Source organism: Pinus tabuliformis, chromosome 7 (assembly GCF_031772625.1).
Source record: "Pinus tabuliformis cultivar Carrire ecotype Pingquan chromosome 7, CPIR1, whole genome shotgun sequence".
Lineage (NCBI taxonomy): Eukaryota > Viridiplantae > Streptophyta > Pinopsida > Pinales > Pinaceae > Pinus > Pinus tabuliformis.
Window position 1 is genome coordinate 1,827,356,092 of NC_142293.1, and position 9,613 is coordinate 1,827,365,704.

General features: G+C 41.5%; 1 pseudogene; it reads right to left on the reverse strand.

The window, feature by feature from the left end:
* LOC149255700 (putative kinase-like protein TMKL1) overlaps positions 1 to 9,051 on the reverse strand; it is a 145,321-nt pseudogene extending 136,270 nt beyond the window's left edge.
* Between the last annotated feature and the right edge of the window lie 562 nt (positions 9,052 to 9,613).

Here is a 9,613-nt window from a genome sequence, read left to right on the forward strand (position 1 = left end):
TGTGGAAGAAAAAGGAAGATAGTATACTTAGGGGGCGTATATCCCTTGTTCCTATTCATTAAAGAGAAGAGGTTGGATTCAAGGGAAGACAAAAAGGCCAGATGCAAGGATCACAAAGGAACATTCCAAGGAATGCATCTGAAGGATAAGAGAAGTATTGAATGTTGTTTTCAAATCAGATTGATCGATAGATGGTGATGATCTATTTACTGATAATGCAAGTATTGTTTACATATTATTGATTTAAAGAGGGAGAATGGCCATAGGGGGAGTATACTCAAGTCAATTTTTGATTATCAAATTATTCATTAACAATTGGTATCATTATCTCGTATCAATTATGTGTTGCATGACAAAGGCTAATGGTTTTGTTGCATGTTATCTTGAGTTGCTGATATAATGAATAGATCGACAATTATGATGTTGTTCCAGTTATTAAAAAGTATCAAAAATTAAATTTGTTGTTTAAAGGAGCATGATCAAGGGATGAGATCACTTTGTTATCAAGTGCTCAAAATTATTGTCACTGGCATCATTTTAAATTGGTATCACAGGTACTATCAATTGTTGTTTATAGTCATTAGACTCTTTGTGAGAGTATGATGTTCATGTTTCCAATATGAGATTGGAAATCCAAGTGTTGGTAAATGAGTCCTAATTTATATGAATGGTTCTTGATGAGTCAATTGTATCATGGTGAGTGTGTTGTCATTAGAAGTCTTCCAAGTGAAATACAATTGAGTTGTTTAGGAATGCATTAGTGAGAGTCCCTCTATGTTTGTTAAGTGAGCACATCTAAGTGTTCTAATTTTTTTTTCATCAACTGACAATTGATGGTGTCATCCATAGGAATAGTTGTTCTTGTTGCTAGAGGTTGGGTGTACGTGTCTAGGTAGGTACTTTTATGAATTTAATCCTAGCTAAGACTTAGACCAGCAGGAGTTATTTTTTCATTGCTTAGTTGCACAAGCATGTGTTTTTTTAGCAAGAGATTCCTCTTGTTTGCTTGAGGAAAATATTAGGGAGTAAAAACTCATCTGCCTTCTATTAAATATTCTTCATAGGATAGAAAGGAGGTTGCTTGGATCAGATCAAAGGCATCTGATATTTTTAGCTTAAGAAGAAGCATTTGACAGGTCCACAAGATCAAAAGACAAAGAAATGTTGTTGATAGGGGTAGCATGTTAGTATCTTTGCCATTGATTTCGAATGGGGAGAAGTATTTCTAGTCAAACGCAAGATGGTAAACGATCATTGGCGAAGCACAAGGAGAAATATCAAAGAAAAGTATGTATAATTAGTAATGATGTGTTGTTTGATATTGGTGTTGCCATCAATGCCAAAGGGGGATACTATTGGAAATATTTTGTCACTGATGTCAAACACAATGGCAATGGTGATAATAGGAAATAAAATGCAAAAGAAAAGGAAAAGGAAAAAGAAATGGCAAAGGAGATAATGAAAAAGAAAATACAAAGGCAAAGGAAAGGGTAATGCTAAGGTAACTAGACTGGTAAATATGTTGTCATTAGTGGCTAAGGTAAATATTGATGGAAAAGGAAATAGCAGAGGTGGCATTGGAAAAATAAAAGGTAATGGAAAGGGTGGCACCAAAAAAAGAAAAGGCAATGAGAAAGGTAGCACAGGCAAAGCAAAAGATTTGCAACTAGTAAAGGCAATAACAAAGAGTAGCAAAGGAAATTAAAAGGTTCATAGATTTTGGAGCCAACTCTTGTAGAGTAGATCATCTCATATGTATATTGGACCTGGGACTCATATGGATAGAGCTCTGAGAGAGATTTCCAACAATGTGTGGAAGTATAAAAATGGCCTCCTGGATCAAAAGTTAGATCTAGTCAAAGCTAGGGACCCAATAAGTCAACCTAGTAAACTTAGAGGTGAATGGATGAACTTTGGTGTGCAACAAAAGCTGGCACAAGTGCCAAATTTAGTGGTAAAGCTTGTACGAAAATCTCTAGGTTGACTTGGGACAACACTAAATTAGTAGGAAGCATTTTCATTGGGCTGAAGGAGCCCAAATTACAAGTTGGCCCAATAGAGTTACCCTTCAGGGAACACCCTGATGGTATTTGTTATAAGGCCCAAGTCTAAGCAACTAGGGTTGCAATGGAGTAGCTAGAGCCCACCCAGTGAAGGTATATGTTGGTAGTGTATAACCTGACGAAACCTTTTGGTGCAGAAGACAAATGATTCAGGCGGTGGATGTCGGGAAATGATAGTTAAGCACTTTCCTATGAGGAGTCAAGCGGGAGACCCAATATGATAGATTAGCCCACTGAGGGATAGCACGAAGGTATAGTGGAGCTACAAGTGGGGGAGAGATGGCTGGGAGGATTTTGAAGCAAAATACAAAGAAATGACTAGTAATCCCAAAAGCAAATTAACAAAGGAAATGGTCGCAAAAAGGGCCTTATGGGACCTTCTCTCTCCTCTCTGACAACAAGATAGATGACAGGATATGATTGGGCCAAATGATAGAGGAAGGTGGCATTCTCACAAACAATAGGAGGTGGACATGTGGCAATATGATGGGCACCATTATTGTAGCAAGAATGCTGCAACTCCTAGGGCTACCAACTTTACTTCATCAACCTAGGGTTCATACAAACTTGGACGTGACAATGTTGTATACACAAATAGATGCAATGGGTCCACTCTTTTGTCATTGCTGAGATAGGCAATAGACCACTAGGGTTTCTCAAACAAACCTTCTATTGATTTAGAAGAAGTTTGATTAGCTATGGAAAAGGGGAATTTTACCCTAATTGAGAGAATTGAAATATTATATACTACAACAATGAAAGATTGAAATAAATGCTTAAAGCACACCAATGATCTAGCTATTTGTCAAGATATATTACATCAAAAGAATTATAAGCTAACACATGTGAGACCCTAACTAACCTAAGCATGCAATATGATATAATCAAACACTTTACTACTGTGCATATGAATGAACATAACAACCTTTTTCTTTTTGTCCTTTTTGTGAAAACATGAATGCTAATTCTTCTTGATTGTATGGCAGGTGGGTTAGGTGTGGAGAGAGATGGTTGTGAAGGGTTAGATGACTTGATATGCAATCAGGGGCCTTCTCCTATCTTTCATGATGCATTTCTCACAAATTGGCCTCAAAACATACCATTACAGGTCGTCCTACAGGATGTACTAATTCAACTATAGGATCCCCTATATTCCTACAAGAACAGGCCGAAAGAATAAGGAGTGATTTGGACAGTGGTATAGGGCTTAGGGAAGGTGAGTGATGGAAGGAATAAGGAAAGGAAGTGGCTAGGACTTCCTCAGAACTCAAACCTAAGTTTGTATAATTGTTGGATTTTCTCAACAAGCATGGCAAGTTGTTCTTTTGAAATTGATAACTCGGTTTATGGACTTAGTGGCACTTAACGATCATGGATGGGCATGGTTAGGCTGGGATGCTGATATGAGGTCTTCCTGCACTATTGAAACTCCTGCACTACACACATCACTAGCATTTTCCCATAAATCATGTCAAAACAAGAAATATTTCCAATAACATAAGGAAATAGATTTTCATCATTCATTTGCCTAATTTATGCATGGAAATGCTTGCAGCCTATTGTAAAACACCATGAATTCTAATAAAAAGCTGGAGATATCAGAAATAACAACTGCGATTTATCCTTGAAAACTGAAAGTTGCTAGCCTAATTAGAAGAAAACCCTAAATTTCATAAGAAATCAGAATTCTGTATTTTTGGGGTTGAATGAGAGGTTTTCCTCAAACCATGGTCCCTGAAGGGAGGATTCAGGCAAGATCCTCTTGTTATCAGCCTTTTTGGTATTTCCTTATCTCTCTAGAGCTACTACTAAAGTTGCTGGCTTGAGGGGGCCTGACCCAAGTTCGGATTAATTTTCCAAACAAATCCCTACACTAGTGGCCCTTTTGGAATTAACCCACAGAGCGGGGACTGAAGTCTCACCTGAAGTAATATGGGGGGATGTTAGAACCAATTTTTCGCACCCTTGAGATGTCTAAAGTGCTGATTTAGTCCAACTGTGCCTACCTTCGCACAGGTCATTTCACACATTTTCCTAACCTTCAATACCTTTGCGATTTGTTATAATCGCCTTTCGCATAGCCCTAACTAGGTGCTGAGATGCTTTCGCGTTGCTATGGCAGCATCCTACACTATTTCCCCAAATTACACTGCGTATCTAACTTATATTCTTAAAGATATTAGTTAACTTCGCGTAAACAGATATTCTATCTTGTATTCACTTATTCAACACATTCATACATATTCGCGCATCATTAAGCATTAAAAGTGCAACGTATATTCAATGTAACAAATGCATAAAATAGGAAATAAATACGCAAAATGGATATGAAACTTCTATTTATTAATGCTCCAATTGTTACAGACTTGACTCGCCCTGTGCACTCAACTGCAAGGATCCGCACACTCAGCTGCAGACTACTAGGCCACTACACACTCAGCTACAAAGCCTTCTCCTACTCTACGACCCAAAACTAGACTTTACACTTCAAATACAACTCAATCCTTCATCCTTATCCTTATTATTCCATGATCTATTAATTACTTAGAGCCTCGCTCTATTTATATAATCCCATGGTCCGTGAACCATGGGTAGATCTCTACAGCTGACATTACATTACAAAATTGAGGGCAGACAACCCTATGACTCTTTTACAAACTACGTGCTCTGTGCCCACAAAATGCAGAGTCTTTACATTGGGGTTACAACTTTTGACCAAAATCTGGTCTCTAAGCCCCAAAACTTCCCTTGGGGGATCCCGCGCCCAACAGGCCCCCAACAAAAACATCATGACTTGTCCTTGAGTCACTCTCTCGGTGTGGAGATCTTTACATGAAGACCTCCCAACACTGCCTGGATCACTTCAAGATCTACAACGCACTAAGTGGTTGCCTACTGCATTTCCTGGACGCGTTGTTCAGAGACCATTGTAGCTGAACTGCCTCCCTGAACCTGTTTCCTCTACACGGCAGACTTCTCTACTTCCATCACGGAGCTGTCTAGAGTGCGCCACTCCAGTGGCCACAACTCAAGGACCACAAAGATGACATCATCTATTGCCAGGTAGGGTAGCTCGCGCCACGTCTTCGCGGGGTCCTTCCTTGCCTTGATGTACACGTGGTGGAAATCTGCCTTGAAATCCGCAAAGCTTTGCAGACTATTATAGACCATGGGTGATAACCACAGCTTCTGATTAATCCCCATTCTAATGTTCATCTCCATGAACACCCAGAATATCTTACTATCCCTGATTCTCTACACATCTCTAGTTGCCCATAGCCAAGCGTACTTTGCTGCCTCCGGAAGGTCCCGTGAAATCAATAGGAATTGGCTATCCTCGGGCGATTCCCATGCCACCAGCATGATGGACAACAACAACCATGTATAATGAAAAGACTTCCCCTTCTCCTATGCCTCGCGGTAGTTCTCAAGGAACTCTCTACATAAGTAGTCCGCCCAGTTAAACTGGACCCCTTATGCACATTGCACGGAAAGTGCAACCACTAGCGCAGGCACCTCACCTGCATGGCACTTTCACATAACCTTTTCAGCCAATATCTGTGTTGTAACTTTGACCATAGTGTTGTTGACACTAGAAATCACGTATCCTCTATTCTTCTTCTCTAGCTTGAACTTCTTCTTCATCGCCTTCGCGATGGCCAAATCATCACTTTTACCCTCTGAGATGTTCGTTGGGTCCTCCCCTTTGCAAGGGAGCCAAGTAATTCTATGAATTAAGTGGTCCGTGATGGGGATGGGCTCCTCTAGCCACAAGCACCCATCATGCACCAAGCAGAGCAGCTGCCTGATGACGAAAATAGTCACTGGGGTGTGATGGTAATGCAACACCTAGAGCAGGTTTAACAGTCCTGCCTTTTCTACACCTCTCATCCATTTACATGGCTCCAACTCTATAACTCCCGTCAGTGCGTCTTTCTTTTGGCACATGAGTTGTGCAGTTGCCAAATGTGGGAACTTCTTGTGGTCCGCGAGATCCCAGTCTTCAAATTTTAGCACAGGCACTCGCCCCAAGTGTGCTCCATTGAAAATGATGTCGTCGAGGAGCAGCAAAGTTTGCAAATAGCTTTTTCTCTTGTCGAGATCTTTGAGCACCCTTGCTTTTCCCTTTCGCAGAGGAACATATGCAAGCAACCTAGTCAGAGGGTCCACACCCTAGGTTTCTACCTCCATCTCTACATCCTCCTGCACCTCTACCAAAATTTCCTCAAACTCTTCCTCCTCATTGGCTTCCGAATTGATCACCTTCCCCTTTTTTTCCATGGTAAGCCTTGTCTTTAACGGATTCCTAGGGGACACGCGCACCAGTACCATAGGTTGCTTATCTTTCTTGGGTCTCAACGTGCACGGAGATTTATGAATTTCTGCGACTATCCTGACACTTTTTGGGGCTTCTCCTACCATCATGGCCTACGCGGGCTCCTCAGTGGTCATTGCTCCAGTATCCATGGCTTCCTCAGGTGCGGCCATAGTGCTACTCCACAATTCTATCAATGGTTTGGGTAAGTTCTCAATCAATGAATTTGCCTTCAACAGATTGAACAAGTTTGGGTTCATGAATGACTGGGCGCACAATAGCTTAGTTCTCAAATTGCCAAGTTTTGTTTGTTGGATAGCCCTTTGCAATTTATAGTGCCTTTTGAATTTGAATTCAACCATTCCCTCCACATTTAGTCCATTAATGCTCACTTGGCGGCAGATTTTCAAGAATCTAGCCCGTTTGTCTTAAATGCCTGTTGCCCACTCCATTTGGTCTCAAACCAAGCATCACATTGTGAATAGTGACTGTAATGGTCACTTTTGAGCTAAATCGCATGGCACCGTAGCTACCCTCTCGCTGTTGCGGACCCTGCAAAACTTTGCTACTGTGTGCAAACCTGACATCATGCAGCTCCTGGGCAGAGTAGTTTATAGTCCCGTGCCTCTTTTTAGCTGCCTGGAGTGCTAAAAATGTGCTTCTATCAGCTAGTCAGATGGTCAGGCCACCTGTGTATGCCTTCAAATGACTGCCATTGACTTTTCCGGGGAAGAGTCAATTAATGCTCACTTGGCGGCAGATTTTCAAGAATCTAGCCCGTTTGTCTTAAATGCCTATTGCCCACTCCATTTGGTCTCAAACCAAGCATCACATTGTGAATAGTGACTGTAATGGTCACTTTTGAGCTAAATCGCATGGCAGCGTAGCTACCCTCTCGCTGTTGCGAACCCTGCAACACTTTGCTACTGTGTGCAAACCTGACATCATGTAGCTCCTGGGCAGAGTAGTTTATAGTCCCGTGCCTCTTTTTGGCTGCCCAAAGTGCTAAAAATGTGCTTCTATCGGCTAGTCAGATGGTCGGGCCACCTGTGTATGCCTTCAAATGACTGCCATTGACTTTTCCAGGGAAGAGTTTTCCATTTAGCTTTACCAACTGCACCGCGCCACCATCTGTGATCTCCTTAATAACATATGGTTCTAGCCAATGCATTATGAGATTCCCTGGGAATTTATCAACTTACTATCATGCAACAACACCAAATCATTCACCTTGAAGGTGTGCAACTTAGTATGTCGATCGTGCCAAGCCTTTTTGCATTGCTTTTGGACCTGATGGTGAAATCCAACAAAAAATTGTTCTTCCTTGGCCTCCTCCAACATGCGAGCCTCTCCTCCAAGGCTCCATGATCTGTCATACCTATGCGCACTATTATCCACAGACTAGGCACGATGTATTCCATAGGCATTATAGCTTCCAATCCATAGATAAGCCTAAAAGGTGTCTGTCCCATCAGTTTCTTGCATGTCATCCTATAAGCCCATAATACTGTGGGTATGCGCAAGTCCCAATCACTTCGTTGTGCATTACATATTTTGGTCAATGAATTCTCTAGTACTTTGTTGAACGCTTCTACTGTCCTGTTAGCCTGTGGGTGATACGGTGTGCTTTTCTGATGATACACCTGAAATTATTCTATCAACGTGCTAATCACCTCATTCAGGAAATATGTAGCGCGATCACTCATCAATATCTTCAGACATCCGAATCGCGTCAATACATGTTCAAACAAAAACTTCGCGGCCGTCATGGCCATGCAATCCTTTACCAACTGCGCTTTTGCCCAACGAGTCAGATACTATATCACATTGATAATATATCTCGCGCCTATCTTTCTTTGAGGTTTGATAGGTCCTACAAAGTCGATTGCCCACTTTTCAAAGGGTTGCAACATCATTTGTGGATTCAAAGACATCTCGTCCCTCCACGATGGTTTACCTATTCCTTGAAATATATCACAGGCCTTGCAATGTGCTTTTGAATCTTGATGAAGGGTCAGCCACCACAACCCTGCACGGAGAATCTTCTATGCAATTTCTCTCCCTACATAATGTCCTCCCGCAGCACTCCCATGAGCATCCGCAAGGATATTTCTTCATTAAAAATCAGGTGCATACCTTCATAGTATCTCATCATTCCCCATCTTATAGAGGTTCCCTGCAATGACAGAGAAATCTGCCTCATGCACCACCAGTTCAATCATCAAGGCTTCACAACAACTTCAAAATCATATTCTTGGAACAATAAAAGCTATCTGCATATGCACCCCCCCAACATAGGCTTATTGACCAAGTACTTTAGCATGAAATGATCTGTATACGTCTTAAAGTGATCTCCTAGCAAGTAGTGTCAATACTTCTGGAGCGCATATAGCATAGACAGTCCCTCGTGTTCAGTGGTGGAATAGTTATTTTCTGCTTTAGATAATCTACGACTCGCGAATGTGATGAGGTGATCCAAGCCTTCTCCACCATCCTGTGTTAGTACTTCCCCTAGCGCTATACTCGACTCATCAACATGGACATGAAACTCTTACTTCCAGTTCGGGAAGATAGAATCAACGCAGTAACCATGTTTTCTTTCAATACAGCGAGGCTTTTCTTATAGTCATTGTTCCAGCAGAACGTGACATCCTTTTTCAACAGCTTTTCCATCGGTACGGTGATCTAGGCATAGCTTTTGATGAACTTCATGTAGTACCCCGTAAGCCCTAGAGTAGCGCACAACTGTTTTGCACTCCACGGTGCTTCTAAATTCAGGATCACCATGATTTTCATGGGGTCTACCATCAGCCCTTGTCTACAAATGACATGCCCCAACAGGTTCCCAAAAGGAATGAGAAACATACACTTCTTGAGGTTGAGTGTGATTTGGTATCTTCAGCGTGTATCCAACATCAAGTGCAAGTCTGCTACATGGCACCTAACCAACCTAAATACAGTCTAGTCATCAAAATATATCTCCAAGAACTTATGAATATATTCCCTGAATGTCATAGCAACTATGAACAAAAAGGTAGTAGGGGCATTCCTCAATCCAAATGGCATGAGAGTATATTGAAAGCAACCCCATTCAGTTGCAAAGGTTGTCTTGCTCCTATCCTCCTACACAATTTTGATCTGGTGGTACCCTAAGAACCCATCAGTGAGAGACTATGCTCCTGAACACCTACATTGTCCAACACCTCATCTGAATGGATTTGGGAATGGATCATGT